The sequence below is a fragment of the Squalius cephalus genome (assembly GCF_949319135.1).
Source record: "Squalius cephalus genome assembly, chromosome: 5".
In the NCBI taxonomy this organism is placed as follows: domain Eukaryota; kingdom Metazoa; phylum Chordata; class Actinopteri; order Cypriniformes; family Leuciscidae; genus Squalius; species Squalius cephalus.
In genome coordinates, this window is record NC_137126.1 from 38519143 (window position 1) to 38541246 (window position 22104).

At 35.5% G+C, this 22104-nt stretch overlaps 1 protein-coding gene across 1 annotated transcript in view; it reads left to right on the top strand.

The window, feature by feature from the left end:
* Positions 1-3002: 3002 nt before the first annotated feature.
* tenm1 (teneurin transmembrane protein 1) overlaps positions 3003-22104 on the top strand; it is a 180760-nt gene continuing 161658 nt past the window's right edge. Inside the window, exon 1 of the mRNA XM_079870528.1 lies at positions 3003-3024. The gene's annotated coding sequence lies outside the window, so the exon portion shown is untranslated. The remainder of the gene's footprint in view (positions 3025-22104) is intronic.

Here is a 22104-nt window from a genome sequence, read left to right on the forward strand (position 1 = left end):
CAGGTCAGTATTATTTACTACAGCCTACAGTTTGCTTGCTAGCTATGCCTTCGTCACGGAAATGCGTATTACCTGGATGCGATCACTTACAAAACAGATCGGTGGCCTTATTTAAATTTCCGAACAACGATCATATCAACAAGAGGTGGATTCATTTTGTGAAGAGCCACCTTGATGGAGAGCTGAGGATCACCACCAACACCCGCCTCTTTAGTGATCATTTTACACAGGATAGTTTTATAAACTTTCGTCTGAGACGACTGGGATTCACTGATAATCCGCTGTTACTAGTGAATGATACTAGTGGATTATTCATGTGTCTGAAATAAAAAGAAAAAAAAAAAACAAACAAAAAATTACGGCCGAGCTGACTATCTCCCACCTCGGCCTTCATCCTCCTGTTGTGCCGACAACTGGTGCCATTGTGGTGGACAATCATAGACAGTAAAAGAAATTGACACAGCGACCCCATAGGTTTCAACGGAGAAAAGTGAAGTCAATTAGAAGCACTCTTCCTGATGGCTGACCGTACTGCGCAGACTCAAACTGAGCTTGACGACGTAGATGTGATGTGAGCAACCTGTCTGTCTTCTAGTAGCTGTGCCAAGAGAAATCTGAATCATTCCCTTCTCTGAAACTTGCAGAGATGGAGAGTGTGAGTAGGAGCTGTCCATGAGCTTGGAGCAGGAGCAACTTTTGCTAAGTATTCTGATTAATTATTTTGTCATTTTGCCTCCACGTCCCCCCGGTTGCCCGCGAGCTTCTCCTCCTGTCCATACGGTAATTTCTCTACTGTGCGACAGAGAGTCGTGTGGTTATGACGTAATCGTTAGCCTATTTTTACAAAAACTGCATCTACGGGGCCATAACGTAAGATACAAGGTAATGGAGCCTTTTATACATTTTCGTGTTTCTTTAGAAATAAATAATGGACAAATGGAGTCTTTAAACGCCTCAGATGTAAAGTTATTCGCTGTCAAAGTGATGCCAAAATGAATGGGAGTCAATGGAATGCTAACAGCAGGTGATGGTCCGCTTAATCAATGGCGGCGCCCGGGGAAGCTTCAATATTTTATGAAACCCTGCCCCCCTGTGAACAATCGAGTCCGGTTGAAGAGATGAGTCCGAGCTTAGGACCCAAGCAATCCGATTGGTTCAAAGCACGTTTTATGGGTAATCGCTTTAGTGCCTGGTTACAAATAATACAAAATCACTTTATTATAGAAGAAGTTTGTACTACGTTATAACGAGTCATTAATGTATTTTAACTTATATGTTTAATATACTAGTATTTAACCGAATGAAATTAAACATTTCTCGTTGTTAGTGTGTTTTTTATAATAAATAAACAACATATTTGAGCTTCAAACAACTACATTCTCGACTGAGAAACTCTTAAAACTACATTTCGTGACACAATAACAGTCGTATTTTTAGATTTCACGGTCTTTCTCCTCTGCTATTGACGCAGCTTGGACTCATCTCTTCAACCGGACTCGAATGTTCACCACACCATCATCGGCAGTGCGTGCCCGCGAGTCGACTTTCCCGCGAGTGGGCGTGGTTTCAGCGAAGCCAGCGGACACGCCCCCAGCGTTTGAGAGCAGATACCACTGCTAATTTTTTCACGATTTTGATAGCTTATTTTATTTACTTGGCTGTTTTTTTGATTATTCAAATTTGGCTGGGTGGCTAATAACACATTTTTCTGTGGTGTGACAAACTCAGAACACACACTTAATTTAGACTTTACAGGGACTGAAATGACATCTGAATGAACATGCACCAATGCTAAATTTCTGTATATTGTAATCATAATATTTACAACTTGTAATAATGACTTTACTGCGCTCATTGTTTCTGCTGTAAATTAATACATTGTTAGCTAACTGCATGATTTGTATATCTACTTGGAAACAGTGACTGTGTAATATAGACACATGCGTTTTCTGTGAAGCTGCTTTGAAACGATATGTATTGTGAAATGCGCTATACAAATAAATGTCAACTGAATATTGTTATGAAAATTCTGGCTAATTCCGGGGGATTTCTATCTGAGATGGTTTACAGTACATCAGGCAGTACAATATTGTATTATTTTTTAAATTTTTTTGAATGGGGTTGGGTGTCTCTAACTAAAATCTTCAGTCTTGATTATACTCAGGTTAGCTGGCTCTTGACACCAATTAGCTTTTGGACAAGTCATTAGCCTGGAGATTCACTGTATATTTCCACCCTGCACATGGTGTGTTCAGTGAAGACATGAAAATGTATCATTTCTCTAATGTTTTCTCTAAGTTGAAGATCAGATCAAATTTTAAGCAAAAATCCTCAGAAAATCCAAGGGTTTATATACTTTTCCTCCAACAGTATGTCTCCTACTCAGATTTTGTTCTTTATGTCTGTAAAAATGGCATCTCATCTTTAGCCTAAACCACAGATCAAATGGATTTGGTTGATTCTAATATGATCAAGAATCCACAGATCCACATTTCCAAAGTAATGAATGATACTATAATGGAAGTGGCTGTATCTGTTTTAATAAGAGTTTTATGCCGGAACTTATTCCTCAGTCCATTGAGATTGATTCTGTGGGTTCACAGTAATGTATGCACTGTTTTTTTTTTTTGATGCATTAATACAATTCATAAGTTGTAGTATTCCAAAGGAACAGTGTGCATACCGCTTTATTTTATCCACTGAGATATATAGGCAGATAATTATCTCATTGATCTTCAACAAGAACAAATGTTCTTCATAGCCAAAATTCTTAGGAAGGCACAGACTGTCACTGTCTTATCCTTTGCTGAGCAGACAGTAATCAGAAAGCCTTGACCTGGCTGTACAGATCAATCAAACCTCCCACATAATAGAAGCTCTAGATAGTCAAACTCTATAGTTGTCTAGACAGTTTGTATCCTTGATTTCTGTAGCTTTACCACTGACTGAAACTCTGTCTCTTTGTGAGTATTCATAGATGGTTGCAGTGTATTGAAGAGATGCTGAAAGTATTTTATAATCAAGGTAGATTAAAGCCACTGACCTCCAGTTCTTCAGGTGCTCAAGATTGCAATTCCTTTTGCAGTCATTGTTTGAGTGCATCTGTTGTGTGGCACTTCCAAGCTTACATAAAACATTAAACCCTTGTACCCAGCTAGCAAAAATCGTGCAGGCCGAAAGCGGCCCGATTAAGGCTAAAACACTCGGCCGATCCTCGGCATGAATCGGGGTCCGATTGCTCTGCGAGCACTCGGTTTTAACGCGGCCCGATTGCGGGACCCCGAGTGAGAGAACGTATAGCTCCCCTCCAATCCCGTTCCTTATTTAGGATTATTTAAACTTTATTGATTTCCATTCATGTCAGGTTAATACTAAAATTGCGCTGAGCAGCCGTTATTTATGCAAGATAAACTGAAAATAAAACAGCATGGAAGACAGGTTTCATGTTTAATGCATTTTTTTTATTGGACCACACTTCACTCTCCCCTCTGGTAATTTAACAAAAATAGGATAAATGAACACACACACACACACACACACACACACACACACACACACACACACACACACACACACACACACACACACACACACACACACACACACACACACACACACACACACACACACACACACACACTTTTTAATGACAGATATTGAAATAAAATCACAGCATTAATGTAAAAATAAAGGAGTTCAAATAATATTTTCCAATACCAACATTTTTAACTTTGAAACATTTAATTTAATTATAGGTCAGGCCTTGTTGTTATCCAGAAATTAGACTACTGTAAAACTTGTTAGGCAAGCCATCAAAAACCATTCCTTTTGTTTGAGTGCATCTGTTGTGTGGCACTTCCAAGCTTACATAAAACATTAAACCCTTGTATAGGTCAGGTCTTGTTGTTATCCAGAAATTACTGTAAAACTTGTCAGGCAAGCCATCAAAAACCAGGTAGCCTACTTATTCCGAAGAGAATTGCTGTGGGATTTTGCTTGCAGCATCCTCACCTTTGGCAGGCTTCTAAGTAGATCCACAGAATGTGTCGTGGTGTAAAATCTGTGGTATGCTATTATTTGAGACATGAACATTATATAACCTGTCACAATTTTTTTGGGGCCATATTGTCAGAATTCGATTGTGATCTCACAATAATTATTTTTTTTTTTTAAGTGAACATGATAGCTGCCTCAGCATTTACAGTAAATCACAGCCATGACAAAAGGGCCGTGTCTCAATCAGCTCTCTATAGTTCAGTAGTCAGGGCACTGATCAGAGAGTCGGCCATTTAAAGTGCTGTTTCAATCGCAAAATCCTTCCAGTGCACTGAAATGCTCGCTCCCTAAAAAGTAAAACAATTTCCCTTAATGGAAGTTCTGGAGCGTGAAACATAATTCACGTCAGCCAATTTACTAATGACATGCGATAGATGTTTTTTTGAACATTATTTAATTAGATTTATATAATATAATATATTTAGGTAATGAACATAATCTAGCTAACATTTATAATTTATTTACAGCTAAAATGTTGCATGTATATGTAACAAGAAATAAATAAAAAAGTTGTTCATAATTACCAGTGCTAATGTTGTACAATGAGGACGTTGTCATGTCACTCGAAATAAAGTTACCAGTGTCCCAATGTGTAGTGAGCCAGGATCCTTACCAGTGCCCGAATTTGTGTACACGATATACTGATTCACGGCCTAGGAAGCAAGGGAGCTCATTGAGACACACCCAATGACTTACTTGTTTTATTACTTAGCGTTTCTTGAAAAACAAGGTTCTATATTTTTACATTAGTTAGCAGTAGCTAACATGGACTAACTGTATACTTTTACAGCATTTATTAATGTTGGTTTATGTTAATTTGTACATTTATAGTCTTAACAGTTCAAGTTTAACATTGTGTTGTGAACAAATAGTTGACCGTGACCAATAGTACATTTGTAAATTAACATATAACCTAAACTACTAAATGTAAAATGTTTTTATGATACCCAAATGCATTAACTAGTGTTAATTAATTGAACCTTATTGTAAAGTGATGCCAATAAATAATATATAAATAATATGAAAATCTAATCATTTTAAAACTAAAGTTTTTAAAAAAGTTAAAACTACAGCATTGTAGGAAGCCTTTAAACATATACATATATATATATATATATATACCTTTTATACGTGAAATATGATATTATGTGGTAAGTTGGCTGTACTAACATTAAAAACTAATTAAAATTTGGCAGTGCTGTGCATTTAAACATCTGTGCATTGCCTGTGTAAAGTCAATATTTGATGTTCAAACTATTTTTGCATTACTGGACATTTATCAAAGTATTTTTTTTTTACTCTTCCCACTACTGACATGTTGTTGCATGCCTCTCTTGCCATCTTTTTCTCATTTTTCTTATCAGATCGCTTAAGCCTTTCTAGTTATATGCCATGCCATGTGCTTTCAGCTTCTGACTAGGGTAAATTTAATATCTCTCCTCTCTTTCTTTAATATCTTTAGATTCTCGCCCTCTTCTGTTCTGCCACAGAAGATGATTTAAACGTGTTCTGACATTTAAGATGAGATGTTGAATTTCTTCAGTGGTTCAAATGTAAAAAGCACAGGCAGGGTTCCAGTGTAATAACTCTATCAAAATTATACCGTTAGCAAGCAAACACACACACACACACACACACACACACACACACACACACACACACACACACACACACACACACACACATCATTATCATTAGTTCTGAGTGAGTGAGTGTGTGTATGTGTGTATATCAGCTGAAACACAAACTGCTGCAGCCTTAATGGTCTTTAATTAGATGGAGGAGTTTGAGATTACACGCTTGACATTGTAGGAGAACAGTGCGTGCTTGTCAAGTTTTTTTTATGTGTGTCAAGAGGTTAGGAAACAGATATGAGATTTTGTTTCATAATTGTGGTTGTGTTTATCATGATTTAGATTTAGTCTTTGTGACAGCCATGAAGATATGTTCTCTCCAGTGGTGCCGGTTTCATATGAAAAAAGATTCTGCATTTTTAACCGTAGAACAAACATTCGCCAGTTGGCAAACAATGGAAATTCTGCATGGACTACTCTTATGATACTGTTCATTTATGAGACTTTTGCATCATTTTTAAAGTTTGATAGCTTCAGTGAGTGAGAGTGAGATGATGATTTTTGTTTTTTTTTAGAATTAAAAAAAAAGAAACTACTCCTTTAACTCTATGCTAAGTTGTTCTGTGTTCTTCAAAAGCAATGGTATGGAAGAATACACAATCTTGCTGCATAAACTTATAGCTGGATTGTAGTATCACTCTTTTTTCCGCTTAATTAATGTTTAATTAATGTTTGCATGCGAGCTGTGTATGAAGAGAAAGTGTTAGGGATGCATTATTGCCACAATACTGGTTAATGACGATATTAGATTTTTCTCTTTTTTTTCCAATACTGGCTGATATTGGAGATTTAATTGTGCATGCTTATTTACCCTAATTTTACATTTAGATCACCTGTCATCTAACATTCTCTTAAAGGTAATCTTTAAAGACACTAATAATTTAATGATTTATCAGTGTTAAATGCAATATTTTCTATGTACATTTCTGAAATGCACTTTCTGTAAAGCTGCTTTGAAACTGTCACGGTGTGGGTTTTGTGTCTTGTTCTTGTCTGTCATGTGTTCCCCTGTCTTTTCATGTTTAGCTGTCTCCCGTTATGTTGATTAGTCTTCCCAGGTGTCTCTGATTAGCCACGCCCCCTTGTTATCTTGTTTAGCTTGTTTGCCTTTGTATTTAAGCCCTGTGTCTAGTTCAGTCTTTGTGAGTTCTTGATGTTGTTACGTTGCATGTTGTCTGTTCTGTCCCGGAGTCTATAGTTCAAGTTTAGTCTTTGTCATAATTCAAGTTTTTTTAATAAAAACACTGCTGCATTTGGATCCTGCTTCCTGCTTCCTGCTCTGCATCATAACAGAAACAATATGTATTGTGAAAAGCGCTATACAAAAAAAAAAAAAAAAAAAAAAAATTTTTTATTTATTTTTTTAGCAAATCTCAAAATTATTATCCATTGTTCATACTCTACATTTATATTGTTGTGCTTCCTAAATTCACTTGTAGCATTTAAAACAGTTGTTTATTAGTTTTATTGTTTTATTTTTACATTTATTTTGGCCAAATAGTATTAATTCAGCCATAACATGAAAATAGCTATTGGCTTATTGGTATTGAATATTATATCTAATATTATTAGTGCATCCCTATAATGTTTTACTTTTGAAAGTTTTAGTGCTCTCAACAGTAATAACTTGAAATGTTACCTGTATTAATGTTGAAATTTTGTTGTAAATATGAGCATGTTGGGATACAGTACACTGCGTGTTTAATATATAACCTGGATATCTGTACATAATATCCACCAAGAGGATTGACAGATGGATGGATCAATAAATAGGAGGATCACCAGAATATGTGGCGTATTTGAAAGGTTAGGGAGTGATTCTGTGGAAAGTGCTGTTCTTAAATCAATATAGACCCAGCATACATCTATGTATTTAAATAGATGCAGGACAAATGGACTATAAATAGCTAATCAGCTGTAAAAATTGCCTCTGATGCATCCCTGAATCTCAGAGCCAATCTGAAATGCAAATGAAAAATGGGATGGGTAGTTTTTTGAATAATCATGATAGAACCTGTATCTTGTTATGGTTAAAAGTCATGAATTCTCTTTATTCTGACATTCTCTTTATTCTAACTATTAAGTTTAAAATTACTGCGTGATAATCATTAAGAGGGAAGAGGAGCGATTGCCCATTCTCTCGAAGAGAGGAAAGCCTGAAGGAGGATTGCGTGAGAGGAAATTGTGTTGACACGAAAGGTGAAAAAGAAAGAGGTAGAGAGAGAGAGAGAGAGAGAGATGGATGAGGAGCAGCAGTCTTCCACACATGAGAATTGTGACACTGTAATGTCACTCTTCTCTATGCCACAAAACTTCCCCATTCTCTAAGTTATGGCAAACCAAGTTTCAAGCTAAACAAAACTGAGATAAACTTGCCAACCTTCATAATTTACAGTGTGCTGCTCTCTCCAAATATTCTGCCACTATTGGATCTCATAGTCCCTCTGTTTTAACTGTCATTTTGTGTTAAAATGAGCCCAGAGCTCGGCTCACATTCTGCAACTGTTTTTCTGCTTCTCTCCTTATCGAAAATATGCTTTTAGCACTTTTATCCATTATCCCAAGCTCAATAATTATGAAACACACAAATACACAAAACTAATGGCTAATAATTTTTATTACAGTATGTTTGACCATTTCAAACACACCAAATCACACTCTAACACAACACACTGTAGACACCAACATGCAGTCATCAGAAATATCCTATGGCAATCCCCTTCATTAGATGGTTTTTCACTATCTCTTTGTCACCATCAGGAAGATAATGTTATCATTTACTCTCATGTTGTTCCAAATCCATATGCATTTTTTTTCCTCCATGGAACCAGTGCTGGGTAGTAAGTGATTATATGCAATCTGGATTACATAATCACATAATTAAGTACTTGTAATTAGATTATATTGTGTTTTAAAATGCTCATAATCAGATTACAGTTACTTTTTTATTAATTGATGACATTATTCACAAAATAGCGGTACGTTGTTCATAATTTATTGATTATCTCCAATTAATCTTTTACAAATGTCTTTCAAAAAAAGCATACCACATTTATAGGTGATGTGGATTTGCACACACAGAACAGCCTGTAGTCAGGTGACTATAATTACATGTAACTATAATTACTTGTAAAATGGAGAGCCACATAGCATTTGACCACAGGAAAAGTTTCTTCACACTGCAAATCTAATCAACAAATTTCAAATCTTTTAATTATCACTAAGTGTGTCATTTAGCAATGTATTACTACTGTATGTCTTTGGAAGGCTTTTGTCTTTCAAACACATTAAAAACAAAAATTGTCATTTCGTATTTACATGTAATGCAGGCATTCCACAATTTTTCTGTCAGTAGAAACACTTTGAATTAATATATTTTAGTGCTGTCAATCAATTAAAAAAGTAACTAATTAATCGCAAATGTTTCTGTAATTAATCACGAATAATCGCACATAACATTAAAATGTTTAATATATTTTTATATTGCAATACTTTCACATTGAATCTCCAAAATAATGTAGGAACAACATAAAGATGGTATATTTTAAATATTTGTTTAATTGCATCTTTTAAGCACTATATGAAGGCCAGTATCATTACAGTATCATTACAGTATCATTAGCCATTAATTATAGCCATTCAACATTACAATTGAAAGCTATCAGTTTTAACATTTTAATAGGCTTTAAAAACTTAAAACAATCTACACATAAATCAATTGCAATAAATGTCACATTTAACTGTGCCTTTAACATATCAGGACTTAACGCTCAAATTTTTAGAGTATAGAGTATTTATAGTAATCCTTATTAAAGCTACAAAAGTTATTCAGTCTAACAACAGTGAGTGATTTTAACTTTGTCTTTTTTTCTTTGATTAACAGTTATGACAGACAGTAACAGGTTTATTAGGCTGTTGTCACTTTAAATGGGTCATGAACTGTTTTTTTTTTTTTTTTTTTACAGGTCCACTTATAATGTTATCAAAAATGTTTACATCAAAAAACATCCTAATTTAGAAGAAATAAGCTTTTTTTACATCCTGTTTTTTCCCCTAACACTTAATTTTGAGGTGTGCCACATTCAAGATTTTGATGTAAACGGCCACTGCTATGATTGTCAAACAGTTTGCATATTCTAATGATTTTCAACATGCCCGCCATTACACGTGTGGAATTGTTTTGAAAACTTACATTGTTGAAAAATATCTTGTTACATAGTTGAAACATTTGCCAACAATGTAAAACATGCATATTAAATATGCTTTAGTCCCCCCTAATCAAGTCCCCCTGTGGTGAAAATCAAGCTTTTAATGTTGTTTATATGTCTTTATACCATGGTCTGGTTGAATACTCGATTCTGATTGGCTGCAGGGTGTCCATTAAAAAGTGATAGAGGACACCTAGTAAATAAACCGTCAGGCGTAACCAGGGAAACCAAGTTATTGTTTGTAAAAACTTTAGATTTCGATTGTAAAACTAATTAAAATATAAACTAATGTTTTAAAAATGTGTTATTTGGCAAGTGACCATGGTATAAGCAGGTTAATGCCCTTCGAGGTGTCCATTGTCAGGTATTAATGTCGGACGGTTCACGCCTCGCCGTCGTCCATTAATACCTGACAATGGACACCTCGTCGGGCATTAACCCTTACATAACAGACCGCTGCTAAGTATAACACACCGTTGCCATGAAAAACAGAGCGTTGCTATGGACGCAGGATTCTAACCGTAGAGACGGAACGGACTATTTTCTTTAGCGGAAGCAATACAATCGTTTTTAAATCAATAAACTCCTTTTTAAATCAATATTTTGTGTCAAGTAATTGATTTATTTGGTAGGTAGCCATGTAATAAGTGGGATAATGTAGAGCGAGGCGGTTGTTATAGCGAATACAACCCCTTCAGGCTGATTCCTGATCAGCCTGTCAGGGTTGTATTCGCTATAACAACCGCCTTGCTCTACATTATCCCTTACATGTGGTGTTTTTAATATGCTTTAAGACAAACCATGTGCAAATTCATAAATCAACACCAATGCTGAGTATTTTCTTCTTAAAACTACAGTGAACCAAAGACAGTTGACCAAAACACAGTTTGAAATCGCTGGTGTTTCTTCTTTTTTTATATATATTTTATTTTCGATTTTACATAGTGTACAAATTTAAGAATACAAAGAAAACCAAACAATACAACCATAACAAAACCAAGGGGGGTTGGACTAACATAAACCAGACTTAATCCTAGATGAATTATTACAGTGAGAACAATAATTATACACTATTCAGACTTGAGGAAATCTACGAAGGGCTGCCATATAGTTTGAAATTGGCGATGAGATTGGGACTCCAAGGAACGTATCCTCTCCAGTTGTATGACATGAAACAATTCACATAACCAAGCTTTGAACGATGGAGAGTCTGAAGATTTCCAGTTTAAAAGTATTGTTTTTTCGCAAGAGTCATGCCCATCAATAGAGGTCGTTGCTGCGATCTTGGAAGAGTATTCAATGTCTCAGAGGATCCAAGAATTGCAAGACCATGGTCTGGCTTAACCTCCTTTTGAAAGACTTTTGAAAAAAAAATCAAATATATCAGTCCAAAAACTAAACAGTTTGTGACAAACCCAAAACATGTGTGACAAAGAACCCTCCTCTATTTTATATCTGTTGCAAACTGGAGAAATAGAATTGTATATTTTACTCAACTTCGTTTTGGAATAATACAATCTATGCACCACTTTAAACTGAATCAACCTGTGTCTCACATTTATTGAGCAATCTTGAATCTTTTTGAGACTGTCATTCCAGGTTTCATCGGACACTTCTTCATCAAAATCCTTAGCCCAGGCTTCTTTTATATGATTGGTGTTCACAGGCAGTTGGAAAGAATTAACACAGCCTGAAACCAGATGTCTAGAGCTTGGATTTACCAAAAAAGTGTGCTCAAATGTGTTAAACTCTGGTTTGTCAATAAATTGTGGAATAACCGTTTGAACAAAATGTCTCACTTGTAGATATCGAAAAAAGTCGGACCTTGGAAGATTAAATGCAGATTGCAATTGGCTAAAAGATGCAAATTTACCATCTATATGGTCCCCAATAGACATCAGACCTTTACTTTTCCATTCAATAAAACCTCGGTCTAGCTGAGAGGGTCTAAACATGTGATTGTTAGCGATGGGTGTGAGGATCGAGACGTCAGGTGATTTAAGATGTTTCCTTATTTGATTTAATATTCGTATTGAATTTTTAACTATAATATTAGTACCAATTATTTTTGTTGAGGGAGAGACTTTTGAGAAAAGTAAAACTGGGAGACAAGATGTTGTAAGAGAAAATGTCTCTATCCTAAGCCATAGACTAGAGGATCAGCCACAGAGAAAGTTTCACTAGGAATACCCCTCTGCCAATATGATAAAGCCCTGGCATTTGCTGCCCAATAGTAATATTTAAACACATTTAAACACCCTCCCATCTGAGTGGGTTTCTGTAAGTGCGCTTTTGCAATTCGGGGAGTCTTGTAAGCCCAAATAAACGGTAGGATAACTGAATCCAAAAGCTTGAAAAAAGATACAGGTATATAAATAGGCAAATTTTGAAAAAGGTAGAGGAACTGTGGTAAAGTGACCATAAATCGCTGGTGTTTCTGACGTCACAAACAACCTTGTAACCAATCACGTCAACGTGTGATCATCAGCGAGTGGATCTCTGAGCTGGTGTGAGTGAGTGGAGGCGGGGCTCATTTCCACATTTGTAGAACTGCATATACTAAATTAGGCAAGGGTGTAGAGTTACATTCAAGTTATTTTAAGGCATGAAGAATTTTTCATCAAGGAAAAAATATTTAAATATGTCATTTTGGTGAGTTTTAAGGGATAAAATGATTGACTACAGCTTGGAGTTACCACTGTTAAAATTGACAAAGGATGACTTACGGTGTTTCATGTAAATGGGCTTATGAATAAATATACCATTGTTTGTCATTCTATTAGGCTATTCATAGTTCATCCTTTTAAATAAAAATGGTACAAAACTATCCTTGTATTGAAATCAATATGATAAATAAGTTAGTTCAAAAGTAATTAAAAAGTAATCAAATTATATTACCTAGAATGTGTCACATACTGTAATAGATCACATTATAATTACAATTTTGGTCATATCATTTTAAATCAGTGACTGACTACAATTTGTAAGTAATCTACCCAGCACTGCATGGAACACAATTATTATTTTTGGACTTTTTACATCACTCTTTCTTATATAAAGAAATTGAATGACAAAAAAAGTAACAGCAAAGTACTAAGTCTTCTGAACTCTTGAGAACTCTTTGTGTGAGTAATAGACAGTTTAGACTAATTTGAGTTGTTGACTAAAAAGGTGCATATTCAAACTTGGAGAACAGAGGCGAGACTTTCATTTGTCTCGTAAGCGGGCTGGAAGTTTGAAAGGGACATGCACAAATGAGCTGAACAGCAACTGGCCATGTTATGCTTTTTTTTGTACAGGAAAAAAACATCTTGGACATGCTTGCAAATATCTGATTTAATGTTCCACAGAAGAAAAAGACTTTGGAACGACATGAGGTTCTGAAAATGACTATCATATTTGGTTGATTCCTTAAAATAAGGGTTGATATCAGGGTAACATGGTGGCTTTGAGTTGTTGTTGTTTTTTAACAGAAATACTGGGAACTGATGTGAGACTTTTAAAAACAAAAAAAGAAAACATGATAAACATGTATGCATCCACCCATGAATTCTGAGCTCCGCGCACTCACACGTGCACACTCAGATCAAAGAAACCGTGTCTTCTCATAAATGAGATTTTCCTCAGCTAGACCTTAATGATCCATCTCTCTCGGAGCATGAGGAGAGCAGAGGACGGCATGCGGTGGAATACAGAGCAGAGCAGAGGCGCTGGCTCTCTAAAGGCTACAAACCTGAGCAATGTGCTTCATGTGGCTATTCAAACACAGCATCACAGTGGGGTGAAAAACAAACAAAATGAAAAAAAGCAATTGAAATTTTAGTCATACGCACATACGCACCTGTTCCTTTGACTCCGATATGGTGCAGTGACAAGCTGCTGTTTGAAATTCAATGAAATGCACCTCAGGAAAAGAATGAAATGAAGATGAGAGAGTGAGAGGTAGAAAAGACAAGAATGAGACAGGGGTAAAACACTCATGTGTCTTTGACATTTGGGAACTCTTTTATGATGCTGTGTGTGTATATATATATATATATATATATAGTATATATAAAATATATATATATATATATATATATATATATATAATATATACAGATATATATATCAGTGTCAGTGGCTTGTGGTGAGTTTGTGACATGAGGAGGCACGTTTCCCTCTGCTTTTCGGTCCAATGTACAATTTTGTCAAATTTCACTTTAACTTGATGCTTATATACACTGTAAAAAGTAATTTTTCAAAGAAGTAAATAAATCAACGATTATTAGAGAAAGAAAATAATATTTCAGTTTTCCGACTTCAAAATTTCATGTGTAATTGTTACTTGCCATTTCTTTGTATTTGTTTGTGAAACTTACTAGCAATTTCTGAGTGAAAATTGTTTATACACCAAATTTGTTGCACTGCACATTCCTGTAGTTCAAACAGTCGAGCGTTTATAAAAGCATGCATATGCCAAATGTTAAATGTAGCTACAGGTTTAATGAACAGCATTGCATATACTCTTAAGCAACTAAAAAAAATGTTGTATGGTAATATAAATATACTATTATTATAATCTCATCAAAAGCCATATTCATAGCTGTAAATTGAATTTGCGTGAAAATCAGAAAATAGATTACATTTTGTTGTTGCATGGTATGTTTTTATATGGTTTTATGGTTTTTCAGATTTTTCACTCAAATTAAATTACAGGAAACAATTGAGATAAATTTGTTTCTATCATAATTTATGTGCACGTCTTCTTACCGAATAAAAAATTATCGGTATAAAATTATTTATCATCAAAAATGTTTTTAATTGATATCCCAGTATTTGCATAAAAATATGTGGATGGAAATCCCCCCCCCCCCGCTTCAAAATAATGAACTAATAATAATGCAAAAAAAAAATTAACTCATAACAATGCAAAAATAATGTCTTTTATGTCTTTCAACTGTTTTTAGCTAACATTGTTGTTAAAATTCACCTTCAATTCAGACCATTAGTTATCAAATCCTCTGTGAACACAGCAGGTGTCATGATGATCATAGACATGGAGGTGATGCTTTAATTTAACCAAGCTGAGTGCTGGTTAAACACTGACACCGTTTGACCGAACGTGATGTCTGAGTGTCATTAGTCTGTCCTTTTTCACCAGTTTGACCCATTCAGGCTTAGTTTAATTAAATGATTGTGAACATTATATACATTTTTTATATTGCCTCCTTAGGGAAACAGAGAACAGCGAAAACACCACTGGTATACGTGTGTGTTTGACAGCTAGAGATGAAACAAACATAATCTATATATGCTTTGATGTTTACTCTACAATCTAACACTGTCATGCACGGAAGAAGAGAAAGAGACAATTTTAAAATGAAAGGCTGAAAGAACATTTGAGAGATTTGGGAGCTGATTTATGATGGATTCTGCATTGTGTGTGTGTGTGTGTGTGTGTGTGTATTAGACAGCCGGTGAGGAAACAGGAACATAATCTGAATGCTTTGATGTTTAGACCTGATCTTACCTTTTTACAATCCCTCACATAGTAATGCATAGGAAAGAGACTTTGGAAAATTAAAGTCGGAATGAGAGAGAAAAAGATCTGAAAGTGAGGTCTGTCTTTATCTGCTGCCGGGCTCATGTTCTTTTGAAAGAATGCACTCTGCACCTTCAAGGGCACTGTGCTATTGTTGAGAAATGCTATCTCTTACAAAAGACACACATACATACGCTGTACACATTTTCTCAGAGCGCCTTGCTCACATCAATAGAACATTGCAAAGCAAAGAGAGTCATCTTTAAGTGTGCAGGTTCTCATGCAAGAAATCTCTCCGGAGTAGAGGAGCCTTTCTGGAGCTGAGAATTCTGGTCCCGCATAAACACGAGCATGTCTTTGAATTGAGATTAACAAACACTCTCTGCCTGATATTCTCTTGGGATCATGCTTAGATCAACACTTACACACACACACACACACGCACACACACACACACACACACACACACACACACACACACACACACACACAGTGGTAGCTGGCATTGAACATCCCTCCTGGCCACATAATAGGGACTGTTTGCGATGAAGCACACGTGTATACATGACACACACACACACACACACACACACACACACGTAAGAGAGGTCATAACACTGTTATTACATACTACACATGTTTTCAACAGTAAACTCTTTTTCTTTAGTTCTGTCACATAATTTGTTATCAATCTGAGTGTATGTAGAATTACCAAAAAAATAAAATAAGGTTTTCTTACATAAGCTGCTATAGAAGAGGAGATAGATCTGAGTTTTTCTACGTGCTAATGTATTATTCAGAACTCTATTTTAATTAACTCTTATGAATTAACTTTTTTCTTGGTCTAAAATGAGCTGTAATACGCACAGAATATGTATTAATTGTTTCAAGAATAGCAGGAATAACATTTTTGGGTTATTTAGGTTTTTGCTTAGCAGTCATGCGTTACTAACTTTGATATTAAGATTATAAGATGGACAGTTTTTTTTTCTGATTCCATAAACCAAGTTTGGCCAAGCATTCTATATTTATACTATATATTTACTATATATACTATAGTTGCTGTGTTGTTAGCAATGCCCTATAGTTAGACATCTATATTGGACTATTTAGTATTTTACTTATTAGAAACTGGTAATGCGTTATTTTTGTATTTTACGTGTTGTTTTAGTAAATACTATTACAGTATTCATTAATGTTTTGAATTAGCTTTTATTTTTAGATTAAAAGATTTCATTTTAATTTGAGTTCTTTTGTCATTTTTATTCGTTTTTTTTTCTATTTAAGTTTTAGTCCATTTCAGTCACTGCAACTTATTTTATTACAGTTAGCTGACAAGATTTTAATTCTAATTTATAATCTAATAATTATGTTTTATTTTATTTTAGCTTTATTTCAATGAACACACTTTCAATTATGAGTTTTTGTTTACGATAACAGCACTGCATAACGTTTGGGCCTTCAATCATATATATTTTTAATCTTTTTTCATATTCATATTATATCTTATAGTCTAAATTATATTTGATTAGACTCGATTTGCCATTTTATGTCATCATTTTGTGTTTATATTTGTTTTGAGTGAAAAGCTTTTTCAGCTCCATGGTGTTAAGGTGCTGTATCAATTAAAAAACTAGTTCTTATCATTTTATTGTGGTTGTGTTGTTATGTGAAATTAAAATGACAAGGAATGCTGGTTTAATCAAACAAATCAATTCATATCTGAGAAAATTCCTAAATCAAGGCAATTCAAAGACATTAAATTACTGTATTTTGGTAGATAAGTAAATCATTGAATATAGACTGCAAAAAGGGGTATAGAAATCAATATATTGTTTGTTTTATTTTTCTGGCCTGCAGTCAACAGCAATTCATTTTACGATCTCGTCAGAGTCTCGCACCATCAGTGGGACATTTTATTATGTCAAGTTAAAAGTAATTTAACTTGGATAAATTCCTCTCGAGACCCCTGCATTTGTTTTTTTGTTTTTTGTTTTTTAATGTTCTTTAATGTTCTATTTCCATCCAGCCGCTATTGAATGCTGATTGCAATGTCTTTTTACTCATTCTGTGCTTCCTGATCTCAGTAGGCTAAGTGAGGTTTGGTGAGGCTTGTGTCCTGTAGTAGCAGGTGGGCTGCAGTTACTCCCAACTCACAAAAACCTGAAGGTGGTACTGCAAGGTCAAATTGCTCTGACGGTAGGAAATATCTTTATTATGGATAGTCGAGATAAATTGTTAATTTTTTCGTACATTTTTTAGATAACTTGTTAAATTGACAGCCCTAAAAAACTGCATATAAAGATTTATAGTCTATTTCCAAATCATACTGCCATTGACACAGATCCAGAGAGCTGTGTAAACAAAAGCCAATCACTGAAATCATGTACACAAAGATTAATGTTAAATATCTGTAATTGACACTCAGTCGTTGAGCAGTGCTTAACAGTGTGGCCAACATGATCTTACTGGGTCCATTAAATTCAGATACCACTAAAGAGAAACACTATCTTCAAGCCTGAAACTTTGTTTCGTTTATTGAGATTGAGACCCACGGTGAGAGAGAGAGAGAGAGAGAGAGAGGGGGAGAGAGATGGAGAGAGGGGGAGAGAGAGAGAGAGAGAGAGAGAGAGAGAGAGAGAGAGAGAGAGAGAGAGAGAGAGAGAGAGAGAGAGAGAGAGAGAGAGAGAGAGAGAGAGAGAGAGAGAGAGAGAGAGAGAGAGAGAGAGAGAGAGAGAGAGAGAGAGAGAGAGAGAGAGAGAGAGAGCGAGAGCTCTGTGATAGGTAAAAGAGATTCTCGTTGTCATAAAGTTTCATTCTAATCACAAGCTTCATTGGATCAGAAAATGCAGCCCCTCATTTCAGAGGTAGTGGGGCGTGATGTCAGACCCAAACACACACACACACACACACACACACACACAGTAAGTGTCAGTGAGACAAGGTGTCATTCATTCTTAACAAGCTGCAGAATAGGAAAAGAGTATTTCCTCTCACTGCAATTGTTCACTGGAGGCTCATCTAAGCCTTCTTTGTATGCGTTTTAAATTTATACGAATAAAGTTCATAGGTGAGGAACAGGCCACAGGTTTAAGAGGAAGATGATCTGTTTTAGACTTACGAAAATGCTTTGCTAGGAATGCTCCTTTTATACTCTCATACCGTCTGTCTCAGCACAGGACGAATGCACAGCTGTGTGTTTGTGTTGCCCTTTATGTCTATGATCTGTGTCCATGGAACATCTTTGTACTGGAGAGTCATACCAGCGTTACAAATATGTTTGAGCACACATGTGAGTGGAGAGGGAGCATGTGACCCCTGATCAGCTCTGCTGCTCTAATGCACTTATAGAGTTCAGACTCAGGGGGAATATCTGAACGTGGATCAACTCTTCTGCACTAATGCACTTACAGAGTTCAGATTCAGGTGGCAATATATGACACCAGATCAGCTCTTTTTCAACCACTGATATAAACACACACATGCTTTGTACATTTTTTTGGGTCAGAACGTTAACATTCCTAATGCATGCTATGCAGTATTTACTGTGTATGGTCTGTATACGTTGCGTTCACTTTTTCGTTTTGCGTTCACCAAACTGGGCCACTTTTTTTCTTTTTAAAAAAAAAAAATGTTTTGCCTTATTTTAGGTTCAGGGGTAGAAAAAGGATAAACGGATGAAATATTTGAGCATGAAACACCCTTTTCCACTTATTGGTTTACCATCAGTTCCTCCTCAGTTCAGTGGAACAGATTGAAAGTCATCCGCTGCTACAGTCGTACGGAAGGTTTTATTGTAAAGTTATCTCTCTCTCATCAAACTATTGAACTAAAGAATGCAGTGACAATTCAAGCTGTTTATCCATTTTTTATTATATAGATTTTGTTTATTTCTATTTGTGTTCTTTTTTTCTTTAAAGGTTAAGTGATTTTAACAAGTGACATCAAATGGTATTGCAAAAATCATTTTAACCATTTTAAGAGGCTTCCCACAGTTGGAAGTGCCCCACAGAGACAATATTTACACACATTATTGGGAAAGTCGACCTCTGAATAACTTATTGTGTCTCTGCACATTTAAACTGGGATAGTAGCAAGTGTTTATTATTGAAGAAATGACACTCTTTAACTTTAAAAATACAATGTATGCAGTGTTTCCTGCTCCAGTATTCAACAACACAGCGCCCCGCCACTTTGAAATATACAACAATGGCCAAAGAAATGTTATTGTACCTGAGTTATGAACTTGTGGTCTGAATTGAATTGGATGGGAGTGTGTACTCTGAAATAATGCCAAGAAAATATGTCTTATGATTTTGTTGTCTCCAAAGGCTGCATTCAAATCCAAAAACATCCAGCATGATTAGTTTGGTCTGATTCACAAATAATTAGCCTACTCATGAGCCTTTTCTTTTATTTAGGCTAGTCACATAAAAAAAGGCTCATTTTAAATTTGAATGAGTCTGTCGAACAATGATTCCATCAGAATTACTGAATTAACATCTGATCTTTTTTGGTCATATCTGACTCTAAATGAAGTAGGGTTTTGTGTATTTAAATGTGTAATTATGTAAGATTTTTTATGTTATAATACATTCTCTCATTGACTATTCATATGCCATTCATGGGTTTATCTCCCCCAGAAGTGTAAACATTGAGCCCCCCAGGCACCATCTAAACATTGAGAGTGGTTCTCTCAGATCCGTCAATCTTTTTCCAGCTCAAACTATAGCGAGAGTTTGGGACATGGCTACTGTAGCAGGAGGAGCCAGAGGGAGTTTAGCCGGTGTGGGATCATGACTAATCCATTACACGGGAAAAGAATTTCAGCTTTGGTTACAGAAGTGCAAGCCAAAATTCGCTGCATTTAGACCTTCAGAGATTAAGCGGGTCATGAACACATCAAAGCAAATGGGACATTGTGATGCAACCCGTTACAGTGGACTCTTCAATACCATACAGCATCATCATGCACCCATTCAGCTTTTAAGGTTTTTATAACCTACATTTCAGTTAATCATTTAGGAGACGGTTTTACAGATGCACCAAAGCGACTTACAGATGAGGAACATCAAAAGCAATGCATAATATGAGTTAAAAATACTTAAATTAGCAGAAAGAAGTTAAAAATAGCAGGCATAAAAGTACAGAAAAATAAAAAAGATAGGTTATACATACATACATACATACATACATATATATATATATATATATATATATATATATATATATATATATATATATATATATATATATATATAGAAAGTGCGTTTGATTTGTGGTTGTAGTTAAGGCCAAGTGTTTCGTATCATTCCTGACTTTTTGTTTATATGACGTGTAGTTAAAGTTTAGTTTTAATTAAATGGCATTAAAATGTAAATTAAAATAAACTATTCATTTTTTCAATTTACATAACCAAGTACACTTGAGTTGTATACTGCACAGCAAATTTCATTCAGATTTTTCAATCTGATCATCACTATGCCAGTCTTACTCAGAGAGCAGAGCACTTGAAGTGTGAACTTTAAAGGTTGCAGGGCAACCTTCTCCTATTTAGTGCTCCTTATATGAAGCTAGATGCCAGAGAAATGCATTACTGCCAATTTATTTTGAATCAGAATGTTATGTTGACAACGTAACAGCAAAACACTTGTTCATTGGATCAAATGTTGCCTCCTTTGTCTTGTTTGTAGTGAAATGGAAGTTGAGCGCTTTGCACTAGGGTATACAGGACCTGAAATGCAGGGTTAATTTATCGGTTTAAAATCTGCTTAAAAGTTGCAATGTAACAGAGGTAGAATTTTTTTTTTCTGCACTGTGACATCAAAGTGAAATGGTTTATCGAAAAGAAAAAAGTAGGGCGGGTACTTCATTGGTTGTTGATTGGATGGAGGCCGATTCAAGGTTGCAGTCCATTGCAAGAAAAGGGCAGGTTTTATGCAGACAAAGGCTCAGTTCAAACTGTCAATTTTGTATGAACATGCAACGGGAATCATGCCTGTATTCTAATATCAATAGAGACAGTGACCAATGTAAAGATGGCGACATCCATAAAACTGTAAATGCGTATCACTATAAATACGACAAGAGTTCAATCGAGCAGCAAGTTCATCCGCCAAATCTTCATTAGCCGACAGCAGCTTTTATATCTGGGTGGGGAGCGGAGCATTTGAGTTAAGCTTAGAACACAAAAGTGACGGGAGCAGCTCCAGTGGAGAACAGTGACTGGATCTAGAACCTTCAGATGACAAACAGCTCATATCTCCATCGCTGTAATTTACAGAAAGTGAAACCACAGAATAAAACACACGGTAGACGCATTTGTGCAGCGCAGATCGGCTTTCTCGCACTGTATGACGTGACAGACGCAGGACACAATGCAGGTTTTCCGAGAATGTGGTTGTGAGTCCTGAAATGTTACAGGTGTGAGTTCAGTTATAGAATGCGATTGTCACTCCCGTAAATAACTGAACTTTGTGCGAACGTAAATGTATTAAGGACTCAAATACAGGACTGAAAACAGTATTGTGTTACTTTGTGATTGAGAAGTCTGGCATACATCACAGAGAAGATTGAATTAGGACATTTTAAATAAAAATTACAAGGTACAAAAATAAAATAAATAAAATTGATGGTCATTCACTTAAAGATCAGTAACAAGCATTTGGAAAATAGAAGATTG